Here is a 19,918-nt window from a genome sequence, read left to right as displayed (position 1 = left end):
CAAGTTTGCAAACATGCCACAGTGAGCTTCGGTCCGCTTTATGAATATGAAAAAAAGAAAGTAAATGTTAGACTTTTGTTAACTTTCACAATAAGACATAAATTGCATTCAGGCCAAAATTTGAAATACATGTTCTTGTAGTAATAACAAAAATATATGCACGCGATAACAGAAGAATGCACATGGGAAGTACTAGTGATAGGTAGTGGTAGAAAAATATTTAATACAGCAATGAGCACATAGAGAAGGATCTCTCGCTTCGTGGGGATGACAGGTAATAAAAGTCGAAAGCACAAATGAAGCATTCGCATTGAAGTGTGACGAGAGTAATAGCTATATTTATTTATTTTTTGAAGTGCATTTATATTTACACTACAGGAAGGTGGCCAAAAGGCACGACGCCTGACGTGGGCCTTCCTCCCTGGGGGAAGCAAATTGCATTTGGCACATGTATACAAAACAAGCAAACAATGTGTGTAGCGGTCATCATGACATCAGTTTCCACAAGCACATGAAACAAAATTAATTTAAAAAATAACAATACCTGAACCTAAGGTGTTCTGAATAAATAAGAAAAAAGCAACATGAAACCATCACACGCCACGACTGCTGGTACAGCACTCTTCGATGAACATACAAGAGCAAATGCTGTACAGTGCATGTTATAGTAAATTAGGATTTCTTGAAAAGAAGCAATAATGAAATACAGGAAGTTATGAAGGGAAAGAAAGAAAAAAGAATCATGTTCACTGATATGAAGCAGCTGATAACGATTTCAACACTAGTAAACAAGCAATTTAGCAGCCGTGTACTGTGCTCAGTTAGATACAAAGAGACGCACCCATACTTAACAGCATGATTAAACACTTGGCCAAATTGTACTTACGTATTTAAAGCCAGGCTTAACCACCAAGCACATTCGCTCTGTTTTCTCATACCGTGCTCACGGTGCATTTTCTTTTCTAATTATTGCATACCTTTTCATTCCTGGCTCGTTGTAAACGACTGCGCACACCTGCGTGAAAGGGGCCTGCTTGCCTTTTAATGAAACATGGGCCCGCAGAGCGGCGCTCGAAGTTTTTAAAATGCAGTCAACGAATGCAAATTAGATGCAAAACGCTCGTAAAGCACTCGCTGACCCGAAGTGCTTTAGTTACTTGAGTGCTCCGTCAACGTCCCTGGAAGCTGTACAGTTGTTACTTTGCAGTTTGCGATGTTTAAATTTCTAGGTGCATCCTTGTCAGAGATAAAGCAGCGAGGTCAGGTTCATTTTAGTGTACAGACTGAGTAAGCACTTTTCCGGCCGCCATTGCTGAAAATTATCTGCCGCGCTTCACTCACGCGTCGCTGTTATCTCGGGCAAACGCTGTCGCTGACTTGTGCTGGAACAGGGCGTGAAAAGCCTTTCCCTTACTCCCCGGCATGGCTTGATAACAGCGGTCTTGAAAAGCCAAAGCTGCGATAGTCTTCCCACCGTTGCGACAACTTTGAGCGCACACATGCAATGGCCGCAGGAAGGTGCGCAGTGCTCGAGTAATCGCCTCCAAGTGCGGCGTTTCACCAGAAAGCTCTGAAACAGGTAATGGGCAAATTGTTGCCTTCCTTTCTTACTATTTCTTACATTCTGCTCTAACTCACAATATTCAATGAGTCAGAACGCTCTTTCACCGAGTTCAAAGCGTTCGATTCTCAACCGCACTTCCACTTCAAGTGAACTACCCGAATTGGCAGCTCCTCTTAAGGCACCCATGAGGTGACCTCGTTGCCTAACAGAACATGACAAAAAAGCAGTTGCTTTTAATGTCAGTTGCCATTGGCATTACTTCATTTTTTCGCTTGCAACGCTAACGCATAGAGTGCAGACGCGGCAGCTTTTTGCTTTACTTAGTTCTAATCCTAATGACAGAAAGGGCCGTATCGTCACAGCTGACGTGGAGCGAGAATTTCAAATCAATAGCGTTGACGTTAACGAAGCGTCACGCGCGGAGTGAAATTTGTTGAACCACATCACATAAAGATCTCATTCTATGCAGTAAATGAATTAAGTTAATGTACATTTATGAAAATTTGTGGTTTCAAAAGGTATCCGGACCCGCAATTCTTAACTGAGTGCTAGTCACATTGCCTACATGTTCACGCAAGACACGCTCAAGGAGTGTTTGTAAATGTGTCGTGTGGTTTTTCATCTCAATTCGTATCTACCGGCTGAATGCTGATTCGTATAATTGTAGAGGCTGCTGTCGTATTACACCGTTAAAGTGGAGTTTAAATGCCCAACCAGTTTCTTTCTGCGATTTTTGCTTGTTGATTCCTGCAAAAACTTCCTTCTCGGCAACGGCCACAGCTTGCGCGGTTAGCGATATGGGCAAGCTAGTCATCGGGCGGAGGAATGTTATGGGCTTGTGTATCCGAACTGGGATGTTTTACCGTTCCTTAAAAAAGTAATAATTACCTGAGATTCGTGAGCGGTACTGCAGCAGTCCGTGGCTTTTGTTCCAAAACAAATGACCTGTGGGAACCATGTTTCGCACCTCTATAATGATCATATGAATTTTATATACTTTTTTTTGAGACAGAGTGATTGCGCAGCCAGAGTGTTATCTATTACTGCAGTCTATAATTATAGGTTTTTCTTTGTAAAAAAAGAAAAATTCGGCACACAGTTTGTGAGCCGTTGCTCAATTACAGACGAACATGCCGATCATGCAGGCTGAAACGGTTTGGCACTTGGCATTAAAACGCAAAGCACCGCGGTGCACGTCGTCGTGTGCAGGCGAGATGATACAACGAGAGAGTGCAGATTCTGGCTCATGCTACCTGTATTATGTTGCCAAGATTAACTCACAGGCCTGGCATACAACGCTCCTCATAGCATACGCCGTCACTTTGGCGCCTAAACTGGATAACTTAAATTTCAGTTTAGTGACATGGTCGCAGCAAGCTTTGGATCTCAAATAAAAAGCCCTTCACTCCAGTGATGCCAGCACATTCATATCACTTCTGGGCTTCGCGGCCTGGACTTCGCATTCGTATTCATCCCGTTTGCAAGGGCTAGGTGGAAACCAATTTGCGCCTGTGTAGTAAATGCTGATGTGGGATATTTCTTCAGATAGTGGATCTAGATGATACGCTAGATACTTCAATGACCACTTCTGGCAGGGACTATTGAAGCTCTGATGCAAGTCGGACGAGATGGGAAACGGTTTGTTAAAGAAGACCCTATAATCCGAATAATATTTATAAAACTAAATTCCAGGCCTCTGCTGCAAAAAAATGTAATAGAAGATATAGGGGCAAAAACAAAGTTATGGGGCGGAGATCTCAAAGTCGTGTAGGGGTTTTGAAGGAAGGCTACTAAACGGCTTCGAAATAATTAAAATGACTCAGGGTTCATTACCGTGTGTTGGTATTGCAAAGTACAGAAGCGTCTATACGTTTTTCGCATCTTTCGAGCTATGGTTACAGCTGCCATGATAGAATACGAGACCTTAGAATCAACCAGTCAGCTACCGCATGGCAACTTTAAATTTCTCCTACATCAAGAAAACGGCTAGCTCCGCGTACTCGGAAGTAATTTTATTTGATACAGCGTCTTTATATTGATTGATTTGACGTCCTAAACATGGTAAGGCTGTGGAAGGAGCTGCAGTGGACTGTTCCGAATACTTTCAATCACCTTAAGCCCTAACATCGTGCAGCAGAATCCTTTTGCCTGCATCGAAAGGCGGCGTCTATGTCAGAGAATGGCTTAGTAGTCGAACGGCCATTGAACTGAGCGACCACATAGAGGCGCATTTTCATAAATGTATTAGAATCAAAGAAATGACAATTGAATCTGTGTGCAGCGTTTGCGGGCTGCACCAGAAGGCTAAAATAGAGCGTTTAAGATGCGGGTGTGCAAGTAAATTAGTAACTGATAAGTAACTGATAATTGAATAAGAGCAATCGATTAGGATTTCTTACCTTTCTTTGAAGTTTAATGCCATTGCACAAACTCGCTCAAACTGCAATGAACTAGTGTGGGTTGCTTGAACATTTTGGCACGCAGTTAATGTTTAACCGGAGTTGTTTTGCGAGGTTGTCAGTAATATTGCAGCATTTGCTTGTGAATACATTAGCCACTACATTGAACTAAACGTGAGCTCTCGAGGGTAATGCTATAAATAGACCTTGCGCATCCGCTCGTAGTAGCGCAATGTTTGGGTGCCAGTTTTTTAGATCCTCTATAGAGAGCTTTAGTTTACCGTGATCCGCGATCCGCTACCGTGATCCGCCACCGCGCGTTCCACTGCGCACGCCCAAATCCTCTTGCCGCTGATAGATGGCGCCACATACTGGATGTCGGCACATTGACCTGCCTCGTTGGGACCAATCAGCTTGTGTGCCCCGCCCACGCACGGTAGGGGGTCACGATGGAAGATTGCGGATCACGGTATATTAAATCTCTCTTATGATCTGTCGCAGTGGATCAGTGGTTAGTGCGCTCGACTACTGAACCCAAAGGAAGCAGGATCGGATATTGGTTGCGGCAGCTGCTTTCGAATGGAGGCGAAACGCAAAGCAGCCGTCTGCTGTGTCATTTCAGTGCGCATTAAGATGTCTGAAGTCGTAAAAATTAGCTTGTTAGTGTTAATATTGTCCTCTTTAGAGCAAAACCATTCGTTATATTCGCATGACTCATGTCTAAAGTCTCAAGTCGACATGATTCTGTTAGCTGGATCCTCAATAGCGGCATGTACAACCCGACATTAAGTCTGTGTTTTTTAAGTCACTTACGTTCCCTTTCTTATACACAAAGATCATGATAGCATTGTTCCGCGATTCCCGTACTCGTAGGCCTTAAAGTATTGTGTATAAAGTGCAACTGAGTTTTTCTATTAGAATCTCTTCACCGTCTTTCAACAAATCTGCCATTACCTGAAACTATCAAGCTGCTTTCCCCCTTGTCATAGATTCTTATGTTTCGTTTACATCTTGGTTCATTAGCAGCGGATTGCTTGACTAGTTTGCGCGCTTGCTATTCTCATCATTGTCCTGGTTACTTTGGCTACTTTACATATTAGTGTACAACAAACTCGGCTAATTTGACTCTTTGATCCATATTAGTAATGGCAATGCCAGCCTTGTCTCTTAGCGCGTACATCTGATTGGAGAAACATCTAGATTCCTCTTGACCGTATTCAGGCTACTGGTGTTCTTTAGATCATGCTCAATTTTCTCCTTGTGTAATTCTTTATGTCGGGCTCATTAAGGTTGTAGGGCCCCACAGCCCCTTTTAGTGTTTCAAACCGCGTGCGCTTTTTCCTGTTTGTGTTGGTGTTTGCCCGGGCAGCGCGAGCACGCATGAGCGAGCTGTCAGGAATCGGGGCGGCATGTTATCGGCGCGAAAACGAGGGTAGATAAGCGCGTTGGAAGCAGGGCTCGGGTTGTTTGGCCCGGCGGGAGGCCAGCGAAGGGCGTTCAGTGAGCGTCACGGGCCGGCGGGATGTACCGTCGCCACCGCGATTCTAACAAGGCCTTTGCATCACCTTCTCTCCCATCAGCGAGCTTCGCGACAAGCGGATCAGCGATAAAGAATCAGCCACTAAACCTGCGCGTGCGGGCTTGGGTAAAGGGGCACGACGACATTATGTGACTCAACTCAGATTTGCGCTCGCACCTTCATTTGCTGGTACTTTATCGCCATCCGCCTGTCGTGACGTAGCTGCTGGGGTGCGCAGACTTTGTCAAGATCTCGGTGGTGACGGATGTACTATCGTGCGCAAAAGTGGGGAGACCACGGCTTCGACGGCCGGAGCGGCTGCGAGGACGCACCGCGTCGCTGTTATCTTGCGTTTCTCGCTCGCTGCAAAAGTACCCGTCGTGACGGAAGCGTTTCCCTCGCTCTCGGTATGGCGCTTATCATGACTGACAAACTTCTAGTGTGGCACGATAAGTGTCAGCCCGAGAGCAAGGGAAAGTCTTGCGTCACGCCGGGCACTCTCGAAGCGGGCGAGCCGCGCGAGATAGCAGCGACGCGGTGCGTCCTCGTTGGTACACGGGCGACGGAGCGAGGTCCTGCCAGATGAAGACAGAAGCAGTGCCTGCAAGAATGGCTTAGGAGTATTTGTGAGAGTTGCTTCCACGCGAGGAGCAGTGTTTTTGTACCGCCGTTAACGTTTTGGGCCCTATTACTCACCCTATTCGCGCCGCAGTGTGTTTTGTGTGGCCGCGGTAAAGCCCTGAGCCTTGTTCCGTTTATTTCTTGGTAGTCCATTGTCGCGCACCTTGACGGGATGTTTCCTACCGTAGCAGTCTGGGCGTGGTGGTTATTCATTTGTCCTTTTTGAAAGATCGCGCTCTTTGCGTTCTACCTGCCGACAAGGAGGGGGGATTCGCTGTGCTGACTCACGGGTTTTTTAGTGTCAAAGCCTTAGAGGCTGTTTCGAATTATTTTACTCCTCGCAAGAACATAAGCATGTCAAGGGTCAGCGCTCGTGTGTCCTATGTGTCTTCATTTTGTCCTCGTCCTTCTCTGCGCTGTATTTTTCCATCGGAGATGTTTCCAGAGCAGTTTCTTGCAATTTTGTTTCTTTTTTCTTTAATGCTTTTCTGATTATCCTGAATAAATCGATGTTTTAAGTAAAGACGGTTTTTAACTCGTCAGGAGAGACCATGGATCGCAGACCCGTATTTTAGAATGCTTACTGGTTAGCTTTGACATTGCTACCGACTCTATTATGTCTGTTTATTCGGAGATTTTCATGCTTTGCATTTGCTATTCAGAACTTACGTCTCCTTGGTTAGTTCACCGGTATCCTGTGTAAGTACCCTGCCGCCTACTTCTACCGCGGATTCACTACTGATATCTCCAAAATTTGCGTTCATTTTTTTACATTATTGCCAGCGCTTAATACCGGTCCTGAAGGAAATTTTTTGAGACCTTGTTGTAATGTGGTCACTGCATCGCACGTTTCTGATTTGATGTTTTAATTATGCAAAGATGGTTTTTAGAGACAGATGCCCAAATTTTGGTGGTGAACCAAGTTCATAGCGAAACCCTCTCAACTTCGACCTATTTTATGACGCTAATGCAATTACTGCATGACTGCTACCAGCGCGCACGGATACAAGGTCCTGCATGCCAAGAGATGAGTTAACAGCGCTTGTGAGTAGCTGCAAAGTACGTGGGGTGACCGGCTATGTGATTCCAAAGTCACTTTCCACGAGAAATTTATAGATTGCAATTCACTATGCTTCCACGGTTCGTTTTTCTCATTTCGGCAGAAACTTTTCACAGGATCCTAGCTTAGATGTCAGAGGGGTACACCGTACTTTCGTACTAAATTATAGCCACCAATTGATGATAGCCCAAAATAAGGTCCTGTTGTTGCCTCCATGAATCTTGTAAGTACAGTCTTTGGCAAAAGTGTAGAGCTCAGGGGGTCTGCTTCTGAGCCACTTCGTGCTGCTTGTAATGTATTTCCACTGTACCGAGTTTTTTGGCAGAATATTTTTTGTCCTACCATCTTCTATGGGAAAGACCTTCACTAATGCTAAATAAGCGCCACTAAACGGCTCAGTGGGCGTAGAGCCCTTCTGGGCTCTACACCTTTGACAAAGGCTGTATCGCTCATGTCATGCGTCTAAAATGAGACCATCCTATTCTCATGGTAACAAAGCAGCGTTTTTGTTGGGGAAAGGACTTAATTTTATTGATAGGTACAGCAGTTAAAAGTAGTGGCTTAACGAGGCTGACTCAGGAAAGAAGTTGGTGACGATAACGAAAATGATTGCAGGGAATGAAAGCATGGAATAAAGGGAGCCTGTAGTTTCATTTCATGTATACAGTATAAATATTTTGGTAAAGAATGCAGTGAAAAAACAGCTACAGCAAAAGATTATACACATAATATGTAGTTACCAAGAAAAAGCCAGAAAAAGAGTGACAACTAATTGTTCTAATGATCATTACTTTCAAAAGGTTGAACCATGAAAGAATATGGGAAATGTGCATGGCGTGCTAGAATAGACCGAATAATGTGAAATTTCTCGAAATTTTAATTTGGCGTTCCCTTATGAATTCTACATTATATCCAGAATCGTACTTTATATTGTTACGTGAAGACTCAATCTGTTTACAGTATATTTACAAGATTGCAACTGGCATAGAAGCGAGTAGCACCACTGCAAAACAGTCCCACTTCGTCGTCATCTATCTTGTCGCGAAGCAAGGGGGAAAACACTTCGTCTTCGCGTAACATCACCCCCGGCGGTGTAAGCGCTGTCCCAGAGCTAAACTGCCACAGAAGGGATGAGTTGGTATGGTTTAAGCCGAGAAACATGTACAATGTCGGTAGCGGGGTGAGACGAGGAGGAAGCAGACGCAAGAGGAGCAAGTTCGTACGTCACATCGATGACTTGGCGCACCACACAATAAGGGCCACTGTAGGGGGACAAACGTTTCTCCGAGAGGTCAACGCGGCGAGCAGGAGACCATAGAAGAACCAAGGACCCAGGCTCATAAGATACGTGGCGGTGTCGCCTATCGTAGGCAGACTTTCTGGGAAATCTGAGAGGCGAGGAGCCGACGACGGGCTACTTGGCGCGCTTCACTGGCTTGAGCAATGGCGTCTCGTGCGTAGGTGGTTATGGGGCGGCCAGCAAGCGGGATCAGCGTGTCCAAAGGGCAGGAAGAAGGGTGAATAACCCATCGTGTCGTGTTTGGAAGAATTAAAGACAAATGTGACATGGCAGCGCGAGGTCCCAGTGGTGATGATCAGGCGAGACATACATAGATAACATGTCAGTGAGTGTCCAGTTGAAACGCTCGGTAAGACCATTGGTTTGAGGATGGTACGCGGTCGCGAGCTTTTGCTTTGTAGAACATGAACGGAGGATGTCTTCGATAACTCGTCACAAAAAGTAGCGACCGCGGTCGGTGATTAATTGGCGATGAGCGCTATGATGAAGAATGACGCCGTGTAAAAGAAAATCAGCGACATCCGTAGGGCAGCTCGTGGGTAAAGCTTGTGTGATGGCGTAGCGTTTTGCATAATCGGTTACCACTGCGATGCATTTATGACCTGACCTTGACGTCGGGAACGGGCCAAGAAGGTCAAGCCCAACATGATAAAACGGTTCCAGGGGCACGTCAATAGGCTGGAGAACGCCAGCTGGTGGTGTCGATGGTTTTTTCCTACGCTGATACGTGTCACATGCTGCGATGTAGCGCCTGGTGCTGTGGTATAGTCCAGGCTAAAAACAAAAAACAAAAAAAAAAACGCCGTACCCGGTCGTAAGTGCGAGACCGAGGTGGCCAGCTGTGGGTAGGTCGGGAAGTGTTTCATTAACAGAGGAGCGGAGCTGTTTGGGAATCACAAACAGAATTGGAAAACCGTCATTATGAAAGTTACGGCGGTAGAGGACACTATCCTGTACAACTAAAAGCTGGAGGGAAGAATCCGATCTTCCAGATGTCAGGCCTTCAATTGTTGGTCTTAAAGATGGGTCAATGCGCTGCTCATCTCTTATGTTGGCGAGATTGGAGAGGGCGAATATGCAGGGGATGGCCTCTGTGTCACCAAGATCAGGGGGCTCTACAAGATATCGAGACAAACAGTCAGCGTCTTGATGAAGGCCCCCCGACTTGTGGACCATGTTGTACGAGTATTCTTGAAGGTGCAGTGCCCAGTGAGCAAGGCGGCCGGAGTGATCTCTCAAGGATGACAACCAACAAAGCGCGTGATGATCAGTTAATACTGAGAAAGACCAGCCGAATAAGTAAAAGCTCAAAGAAGGACGAGACACTCGCGCTCAGTAATCGAATAATTGCGTTCGACGTTAGAGATAAGGTGGCTAGCATAGGCGATGACAGTCTTCGCCGTGGTGGCGTTGGGCCAGCACTGCACTGATCCTGTGTACGTAGGCGTCTGTTCGAACTTCAGTAGAAGCTGAAGAATCGAAATGAGCCAAGATCAGAGGAGATGTCAGCAAGCTGATAAGCTTTGCAAATGCGCCTTGCTGGTTAGATCCTCACCCGAAACGGTGTCTGTTTTACGTAGGTCGGTGAGAGGGCGAGCGACGCGGGCAAAATCTTTATAAAGCGCCGAAAGTAGGAGCAGAGGCCAACAAAGCTGCGCACATTTTTCGAAAACTGAGGGGGGGGGGGGGGGGTATTTTGGTGCACTTTATTCGATTCGTTAGGAGAGTAGATAAGACTGCTAAATAAATCATCCTATATGGAACAAAGTCGCCTGTTCTATAAATTCGCAAGGTTTTAATCCTTGCAGTGCAATACATGCCTAACTGAAGGTATAGGTCCTGGCAGCTGATGGCGGTGTTCAATATTTTTAAAACGCCCTTACATGCGATTTATACGTAAAAAGTGAAAGCAAAAGTGAAGTGTATAACTTGCATTTCTGTCAGCGCCACCACGACATTTAAGTGCGTATAGACTGATCCTGTCGAGGGCACTTGAAGATGTACCACTCAGTAATTCTTCCCATAGAATGGCATCTGGGGATGTTTTCGAAAAGACCCCTTAGCTGACCTTCTGATTCAAAACTTGGGGCCATTTGTATTTATGTTCAATTTCACTAAGTGCATTCCAAGTTTTGTCTACAGTGCAGGCTGTGCTCTGTAAATGTTTTTATTTATTTTATTTATGTTAGCCTCTTTTATACGCTGTTACTGGTATGGGCAAGATTGAAAATAAAGCAATGGAGACGAACAACGATCTGTAATGATCTGTGATATAAGCAGCCGCTGTGTTGTCTTTCTACGGGCAGAAAAATCGCTAACATTACTTCCTACTCTTATGGTTTTTTTCGTTGGACGATTGACACTCACCAAACGTGCATTTGTTGTTGCATACAAATACATCTATTCTCGCAGCTTCAGTGTCCAGCGTCAGCAAAGTGTTTATGACGTTGTGCCGCAGGTACAATCAGTGCTTCAAACGTTGCGTGCTATGTAGCAATCGTAATAATCAAACTTGTGCCGCCTTCTGCTGCTATTTTAGAAGTTTCTTAGAATTCACCCAGAAAGGGCGCTGTAACTTATAATTAGTCACAATACAATAGTCAGCGTTTGGTAAGACCGCATACACGAAGTAACATGTAAATCTGCTCGGAAATAGGTTAACGGCTGAAGAAGTTAAATTTCTGCCGTACTGTATGTATGTTATTTTAAAAAACGTTTTTTTTTTTATAAAGTCCAGCACTAGGGATTCGAGAGAAAAAAAAATCCCGGAAGATGTAAATAAAAAAAAAATCGCCGCACGCAATGACGAATAATTCCCAAATACAGATGTAGTCATGAAGAATGCAAGAAAACATGGTTAACATGCTACTAAGAAATATGCGAGGAAGATAAATATAATCGTGTCTTGTTCATCGACATCCGTACTGAAAACTTTCATATGATTTAGAAAAGAAAGGGAATTTCTAGGAAACAAATTTGAGACATTTCCTGAGCCAACTTGTTGGCTGCAGCAGTACGCAGAAAAAAAAAAAGAAAGATACCGGCCTCTACCATGAGTGGTGAATCTCGAGACTCCAGCAGAGTCGGTGGCCCAGAAAATTATACCTTTTGCATACGGAAGGAAGACCAGGGACATTACGCAGGAGAAAAAAAAAAAACAACGCATTAGCCTCTAACATATGCTTCAAATAAAAAAGAAGAGAACGGAAACTTGTTTTGTCACTCTCAAAGGTGCTATTTATCCTTGTTCGAATAGCAGTCAGCCGGAATCGAAGTCGGTATTCCTAGTGAAAGATGAAATGGAAGACGGAATTCGACGGTTGAGCTCTTTTTGTGCCTGCTAGCTTTCAGGGAAGGCTCACTGTTTTCGTTTCGCTTCGATGATATTTTGAGACCGAGAGAGCGCAGTACGGTTCAGGAAATGCGGAGATACAAGTTTCTGAAAAGATATACGGGGCGAATTCTACCGAGACTCTAGACATGCCATTCTTATATTCAACGTTCTCGAAATTGCTCTTTGTTATTTTATTTCTCTTTAAAAAATGGCCGTTCTTTCCCTTTTACAGCTCGCAAGTGGATGTACAGTAAGAGCAAGAGGTAAGAACAAAATACGTATGGTCGACCGGAAATGGTGACTGTATCTAAATTTCATTAAACTGGTGCTGTTCGCCACCGTCAGTGGTTGAAACGCTAGGCTCAGTTTATGCGTGCTTTAAATACAGTGAACACAACTGAAAAAAAAAAATAACAGTCCTTATGTGCGTACCGGTAATATTTTATTCCTCACCTCATTGCCGGCAGACATTGCTAAAGCTTCGCCAGCATTGCCACGCTCGTGTGCTTCGCTCTGAGGCTTCATGATTTCGTGTAAAAAACAAAACCAAAAAAATCAGGGGTTAGAATTAAAAAATACGTAAGCAAAAAGGGCTAATCTATAAAAGCAACTGAGAGCAAAACGAGTGTTAGAGCATAAGGTAGATGCTGAGAGAAGCTATAGCGAGCGAACCTTGCTGAAGGAGCGAATGCTGTGCTGCACGCGGTGGAAATTTTGTCATCGTCTGAACGAAAGCACTAAACAAGGGGTATGAGTTCTTTGACGACAAAAAAGCTACAGGTCAAGTATAGGAGGTTATGAAGATAGGAAAGGGGGGTAACGACCTTACTTTCAGCTAGTTCGCCGTCGTGTTGTGAGGGAGAGAGGAAAACGGGAAAGTTAGACGAGAGAGGAAAAGCTAGGCTTTTTGCGCAGTGTATAAGGGTTATGATCAGGAGTTGGAGTCACATGGACTCTGTCAAATTCACTGATAGGTGCATATAAAGGTATTCCTCTTCCTCTCTCTTTTCCACCAGTGAGGGTTACTTCTGGAACGCTTATACACCAGAGGGTAAATGCTGCTGCAGATTGCAATTTGCAATTGCAATTGCTGCCATAAAACCATGACAAGGGGCAAGGGTAGGAACACACTATAGTGGAAATGCCGGATAAAAAATTAGGTGGACGCTTAAGCAGCGCCTTGAAATTAGACTGGCTAGCTTCTTTAACACAGCCTTTTTATTACGCAATATTTTCACATTCAGAAAACAGCACATAGCTTGGAAAAGGGCTAAGAGTCTTCGTTTGGTTTGGCTTTTAGGAAAGAAACGGACAATATCTCCTTCCCTCCTATGTGGCCACTAACATTTAGTTTGAAGGTATGTAGTTGGAAGGGCATCTGGTCGTCTATACGATCTGTCGCTGTGGCGCGGTCAATCTGCCGTGCAAACTTTCGCATAATGCTGATGAGCGAGTGGCGCAGATTGGGACGTGGTCTTTAGTTCTCTTCATCTGACAAATTCGTTTTGACTTGTGACTCTCTTTCGCTCGGTTACACCAGCGCCGGCGGTGACGCAGCCCAGCCACCGATTGGTCGCATAAGGGTTGCGCTCTAAGAAACTGAAGATGGAAAAAATTTCATCCCTCATCGCACTAGAAGAGGAACTCCCGGGTGTGTCATGGTTCTTGATAACCGTTCTTGATAAGCTATAAGCGTTCTCATTTTCTTCTTGACTTCTCGTTTACTTTGCTCTGCAGTAAGAATATGTCAACGTAGACGTACGCTCTCCGTGACGTCACCCTGACCTTCGCAATCTCTAGCATACAATGATCAGACTTGACCCGAACGCGATGCCCTGCTTGCGGTGCATTCTAAGAAGCACTCGCTCAACGCTGTTCTTCCTATTTCGCGCCTATGATCAAGAAACCAAACTCACTCACTATAATCGCTGTACGCAAATTGTTGAGTTAAGCAAAGCACCGGTGTACCCCCTCATGGCTTGGCTGAAGCCTTAAAGGTGTCGCGCCAAAAGGGTTGAAAGAACCGGAAGCTGGAGCGAGTAAAGAAGTTAAGAACTTCTCGGCCCCTGAATTGTTTCTAACAACTTGTCATGTTTATCTTAATTTACTATCGCATCGCACAGGGTTTGAACAGAGGGTAGCAGAGCGGTTATTTATTGGGAGACAAGGTGGAGACAATATGCATTCTTGAAATCTTCAAGCAGCTAATCACTATAAGTGCTTAGAAAGACGCTGTTCTCAAAGTACGGTGCTAGACTACTGATGCGCGACGTACTTAGCAGTACTGATTATCCACGTCAGCAGTCGAGCTTCAGGGGTCGGCACCCGGCTAATTGTGCCCAGTGGCCAACAAAAAGGCGGCAGTAACTAGTGTGTTTTTGCAATGTACCGATTATTTATGGACTGAAGTAAATGTCTCTATCTGTATATAAGAGTGATGAGGTAGTTTGTGCATGCTGCTTGAATAAGCCAACGCGACAAAGGCAATGCAGAGCATGAAGGCTGTGTTATTTCCGGCTGGCTTGTTTCGATGGCGCATCCAAATGGCTATGACTGCTGGGCCCGAGGGGCTCACATAATGGCACTGTCTCTGCTAAGAAGAAGACCCTAAACCAAAGGAGGGAGATACACGTAGGATAAAATCCCACGTGCATCTTTAGCATTTCGGTTCTGATTGTTAAACTTTCTTCGCAGGGCATTGATTTTTCGCCTAGGCATTGCATCGAGCTGCTTAACTTCCGTAATCCCTCCCCCCCCCTCCCCCCCCCCCCAAAAAAAAAACTTAACAAAACAAATGTGCGTATCGAAATGTCGTATTGATTTCGCATCTAGAAGTAGAGTTCTTGCTTTTTTAGATCACAGGGTAATATTGGGAAGGTTATTGAGAAAAACTGTCGAAAACAGAGCTACCTTGCGACTTTTATCAGAATAGCAGAAATTTATTCATAAAAACATTGGCACAAATTGACTGAAATTCAGGGACAATTCAACAATGCTGGCCAGTATGCTTAGCTGTTAAATACATCTATTCAATTCATGCAAGCCGCTATAATATATTTGGTGTCAGTGTCACACTCTGTGTTTCATATTCACTTCTGGTATTTTATGAACGACAGTAGCTCACATGGCACCAATACGTGATCTTAAAACATTGCGTGTACGCAGTGTATTCGTGGAGGATTCCAATTATTTATTCAGATTCTCCGGGTTAGTTACTTCTGCACATTTAGAAACTCACAGAGTAAATATATATGCGGCACTCAAAATTACAAAACGTATGACACCCATTATTACAAATTATTACTCGCTTATTCTGAAAAAGCTTTCAAAAGACTTATATAGCTTTAAAAACTAGCACTACATAAAATGTTGTATCAGACACTGACTTGAATAGGGCTGCTCTTTGTGGCAATAGCTTAAATGTGCAACGTTCCTAAAGTACAGAGTTCTCCAAGAACTGCGGTAGGTTGTTTTGTATAAAACGTGGCAATAAATAGAAAATAGCACTGTAGGGAATAAATATCTTCATAATACTATACTTTTTGAGGGTTAGTAAAAATAACAGAATATTGGTGCCAAATATTATGTAATGTAAGAAAATAGGGAATACCCGCTCTAGTTTGATCCATGCAAGATCACCTTTATATGAAGAAATGTGATCCAGAAGCATTTCGCGTAATATGAAATTTTACTGAGAGACGCCAAGCAAAAGCAAATCGTTGCTAAAGCATTCTGTCCGACTGTGCCTGTATTTACTTGTCAAACAAAGGTGTTTCACTTTCTGTTTCAGTTTCTGCAGATATTTTCTTCTCACTGGAGCTCTTTATGTATTGATTAATATATTTCTTCTCATTGCTTCTCTTTTGCATACTTGGAGTATGTGCCACTTTCATAAAGAAGCTCAATATAATGTACAATCCCGAGTTTCGCCTGGCTTTGATTGAGTGATCTTGAAACTAGATCAATGTCAAAAGACACTCCAAAGGATAATTTTGATTGCAATGTATAACTACAGCATATGACCATCGACCTTGGAACTTGACCTTCAGGCGACCTTACCATAAATAGAAGCTGTTTTAGTGAGGCCACACTGACTTGCCGAGAAGGTTGATCACGTAATACCATGCATTTATAAAACCTCGGGTGTATGCGAGGATGCGTTCGCTAGGCATCATCCCACCACTCAATGAATGTTGATAGAAAGACTGTTGCTATTTGAGCATTGAGAAGCCAGACTAATGATTAAACGAAACGCGAGTTTTACCATGCACAGAAGCACACCACGATCGAAACGGCTTTCTAAACTCAACCGTAACAGAACTTCGCTCGTTATAACCAGGCGTAATTAAAGTTAAACGTCCACGATTTCTGTGCTTTTGTTCCCTGTAGCTTGCAGTTAAGGATCACGGCAATATATTTTCATAAAACATTAATATGAGGCCTCTTACAGCGTAACAAACTGTGCGCTAAAGTAGCAGACTCGTTCAGTGGAAAAAACTTTCCTGTTTATATTCAATTATAAAAAAAACGCAAAAGGTGTCATATTGCTCACTCAAAGGGAGAAAACTTATGGCTGCTACCTCCAGACGACAACTACAAGTAGTATAGGGAAACAAAATATCGAGTATTGTGTGCGTTTGATGCTCCAAATAGTGCAAAGACCGCGCCCACTCCAACATTATTAAAACAATATTAACAAAATGCTTGTTGCATTTTTTTCAACTGCACTGCATGACTGAGTTTCAATAAGTTTAGACAAATGTGGTCTTTCCACTGATTCATTTCGCAAAACGCCTGTTACTGCAGTAGGAAGCAGCAGCCAATAAAGGATGTCAGCTATAGTGTGCTCGTTTACAAAAAAGAAAATTACTTTTTCGATCTCACATAACGGTGTTCATTCGGACCACTATATCAGAAAAATGAAAAGAAACTCACAATATATATTTTCCACATTTCTCACTACTCGGTGTTAAAATACGCCGTTATCCTTCGCTGGAGGCAAACATATTACCCTCAATTTCTTTTTCGCAACAAGGACACCGATAGCAGAGCCGCCGTCAAGAATATTGGAGAACCACATATTATCGCCGCGGGACAACAAAATGCACATTGCATTGTGGCCGTGCTTGCAAGTCTTTCCACTCTTTATGCATCACGATTTTGAAACGGAGTTCAAGAACCTTTTCCTGTTCTGATATTTTCAGGCTGATAATCTTATGTTGACCTCACTGTTCGCTAATCTTCTGTTTCTCAATGTAGGTTTGCATGCTCCACGGCTCGAGGATTCAATAAGGATAGAAAGCGTTACCTAGAGCGTCCGTGAACTAAACAAGCTTACCAGCAATTTCGCGTCTGCGAACTTATAATCCATCAGTATATGACCACCTTGTTTGAAAGCAGTCATTTTCTCCAGAGTTGATGTGCAAAGTTTTCATGGGACTATTCGTATTAGCGTATAGGTACTAGGACCATTATGCGGAAATGTAAATGTAGCTAAGCTACTGCTGATGGCCTCTCCGAAGTAATCAGGGAAGATAGGCTACATTTCAATCCAGATTTTCTTTTTTTGTTAAAAAGGACATTCAGGTAACAATGTCTACGAGTTAATATTTTGGTCCTCAGAAGGTAAACAAAAGAAGGAAGTTTAAGCCTTCGCACTGAACCACTGCTGTCAGTTAATCTTCTAGTTACATGCTGTGGCTGGCGTTCCATTCATTGGTACCGCAAGGGGAAAGACACCTAACTCAGCGCTTAAAACTTGTGTAGTGACATCAATAGTTAGCTATAACTGGCGGTTAGCTGTGATCCCTAGAGATTACTAAAGGAGGCTTCTAACTGATGGGACCACAACTTGAATTGTACAGACTGGGATACTGTTGCGCTTTATGAAAGCAGACGCAAATAATTTAAAAATTATTATTGATTTCATTCAATGTTACTTCAGCCTCTGGCCACTAGGAGTAAAGCTGAGATTTTTGCAAACACCCACCACCAGATAATTCCATTGTTGCATCGCTTTTTATATTTCCTACTCTATAACGAACGGATACGTAAAGAAACAATCTGAAGGCAGTTATTCATATATATACGTGGGACCAGCCAATATTTACTTTATACAACTCACGGCAGCGCACAGGCTAAGACACCTAAACCGCCACTTAGCTTTAAAGTAATACGAGCAACAGACGATGCTGCAGTGAACATACGAAAAAAAAAAAAATTACAGGGGTGCACTTAAATCTTCTTTTGTCCCGAAAGACGAAATCATTGGCATTTCCATGACTTGTTCTGTTAAGAGGTCGTTCTGAGTTTCGTTGCATTTCCTACATCTTGAAATGTATTGGTTCTTATCCGTTTCTTTTCTCTTTTAATTTTCTTATTTTTATATCTGTCTTAATATTCATTCTTTTTCTGTCTATTTTTCTCTTTCTTCTTTGATTTACTTTTTTTTTTTTTTACTTTGTCGCGATTGTCCTTTTCCTCAGCCCCTTCTGGCATCTTGAGACTAGACAAGGACAAATATGGACTGATTCTGGGGAATTGGGTGTAAAGTAGTATTTGTGGGCTCGGCTACTGAAAGGAAAGATGGTGGTTCTAGTTTTGGCGTGGACACAATACTCTTATTTCACTCGGTTTCTTCGGGAGAACGCGCCGCGGTGACAACTCGCGTACACCCCGCTCAGGCGACAACAAATGCTTTCTCATTATTAATCTTAGAGATCGAACAGCGTTGATCATGACTGTAGCACCAGATTGAAAATCTAAGTTTACTTCAAGCCGCCTTAAGACGTTTACCTTGTCATGTAGGGAAGCGGTCGTGTTGCCACGAAACTTGTTTGTAAAATAGTCCTAACTTTCCAGCCGCTGGCTCTATAGATACCCGGTCGTTCCCAACTATTTTTGGAGAAAAAACAAGAGCTAGGCTGAACTGATTACTTGATTGCCGATTGTCTACGTCGGGAAATAAACTGTGATGTTTATGGAGACCATGAACAAAAACATGACGTTTTGCGGTTTGGTAATTTACGGGGCAACTTACGCATAGGTTTTGAGAGGAATACACCCCTATAATTCTCAAAGATTCAGCATGTCACATAAGAGTTAAAAATCTAAAATGTCATCCCAAATATTGATTTGATCTTAAAAAACAGCTCGCAGGTTTCTAAGAAATAGCTGAAATTATTTAGTATTGGCACAAATAAATGTTTACAATTCTAGACGACCACAACACAACGTCTCGGTTTGCAGGTTCTTGCCAGAGATCAAAGGCAGAGTTCAAATGTGCTCCATGATATCGGAATGCAGCACAAGGATCACAGCGACTGCAGGATGTTCAGTCGTTGGGAATTGTTCTAGCAAGAATTTCATTTCGTGTGGTGTCGCTTGATGATGGCCGCTTGCACTTCGCCACTGCGTTCATAAATTACAGGGAACCTACTTCATGTATCCGAAGAAATACACATCGTGGTGTGGGCAGAAACAAAAATTATTAGTGTTTTTACACTCTCTTGCATATATGCGACGCCAGGCGCTGCAAATAAGGGTATTCAATATTAGAGAGGGCTAACTGACACAGGCTCGGATCCACTGTCTCGAAACGTTTTATTGAGATCGAAAGCACGCGGAGTGTATCACAAGCAATGCATGATGATTATACAGAGGCTGGTGCGTACTTCATCGTGCACGTGGACATATCGCCTTACATTAGCGTTACTGAGAGATTGTGCATGCATCCACAACTACCTAAAGCTGCTTCCCAGATCTATGATAGATTTGAGAATATGAATCTTGCAGCTAGAAAGCCGACGCCTGATTACCGTCCCCTATAAACAAAAGAACCGGCGTAATTTGGGCAAATGCTTAATTGCAAAGAAAGTTCGGCGACTACTGCGGATAACGAGGACAAAACTGAGGATTTTCATCACAGGGCACCATTTATTCTGACATGTAGTAGCGCAGAAAGTCAATAACCTGGATAGTTCACCTGCGCGGCCATATAAGGCAAAAGAAAGCAAACCGAAATATTAGTGGACTAATTCAAAGCGGACAGTTAAAGAATAAGGGCAAGGAAAAACTTCGATGCCTTCTGGCCACAGATAAAAAAGTTAGATGGTCTCGTAG

General features: G+C 43.4%; 1 long non-coding RNA gene across 2 annotated transcripts in view; it reads left to right on the top strand.

The window, feature by feature from the left end:
* The first annotated feature begins 1,443 nt into the window (after positions 1 to 1,443).
* LOC146178601 (uncharacterized) overlaps positions 1,444 to 19,918 on the top strand; it is a 137,524-nt gene continuing 119,049 nt past the window's right edge. For both annotated transcript variants that reach the window (XR_014700876.1, XR_014700877.1), the window contains exons 1-2: positions 1,444 to 1,579; positions 12,030 to 12,060. This is a non-coding gene — a long non-coding RNA (uncharacterized LOC146178601). The remainder of the gene's footprint in view (positions 1,580 to 12,029; positions 12,061 to 19,918) is intronic.

This window comes from Amblyomma maculatum, chromosome 9 (assembly GCF_055883805.1).
Source record: "Amblyomma maculatum isolate TAMU_Amacu chromosome 9, ASM5588380v1, whole genome shotgun sequence".
Taxonomy (NCBI): Eukaryota; Metazoa; Arthropoda; class Arachnida; order Ixodida; family Ixodidae; genus Amblyomma; species Amblyomma maculatum.
Note: the sequence above shows the minus strand (reverse complement) of the source record. Positions and strands in the feature narration are given on the sequence as shown.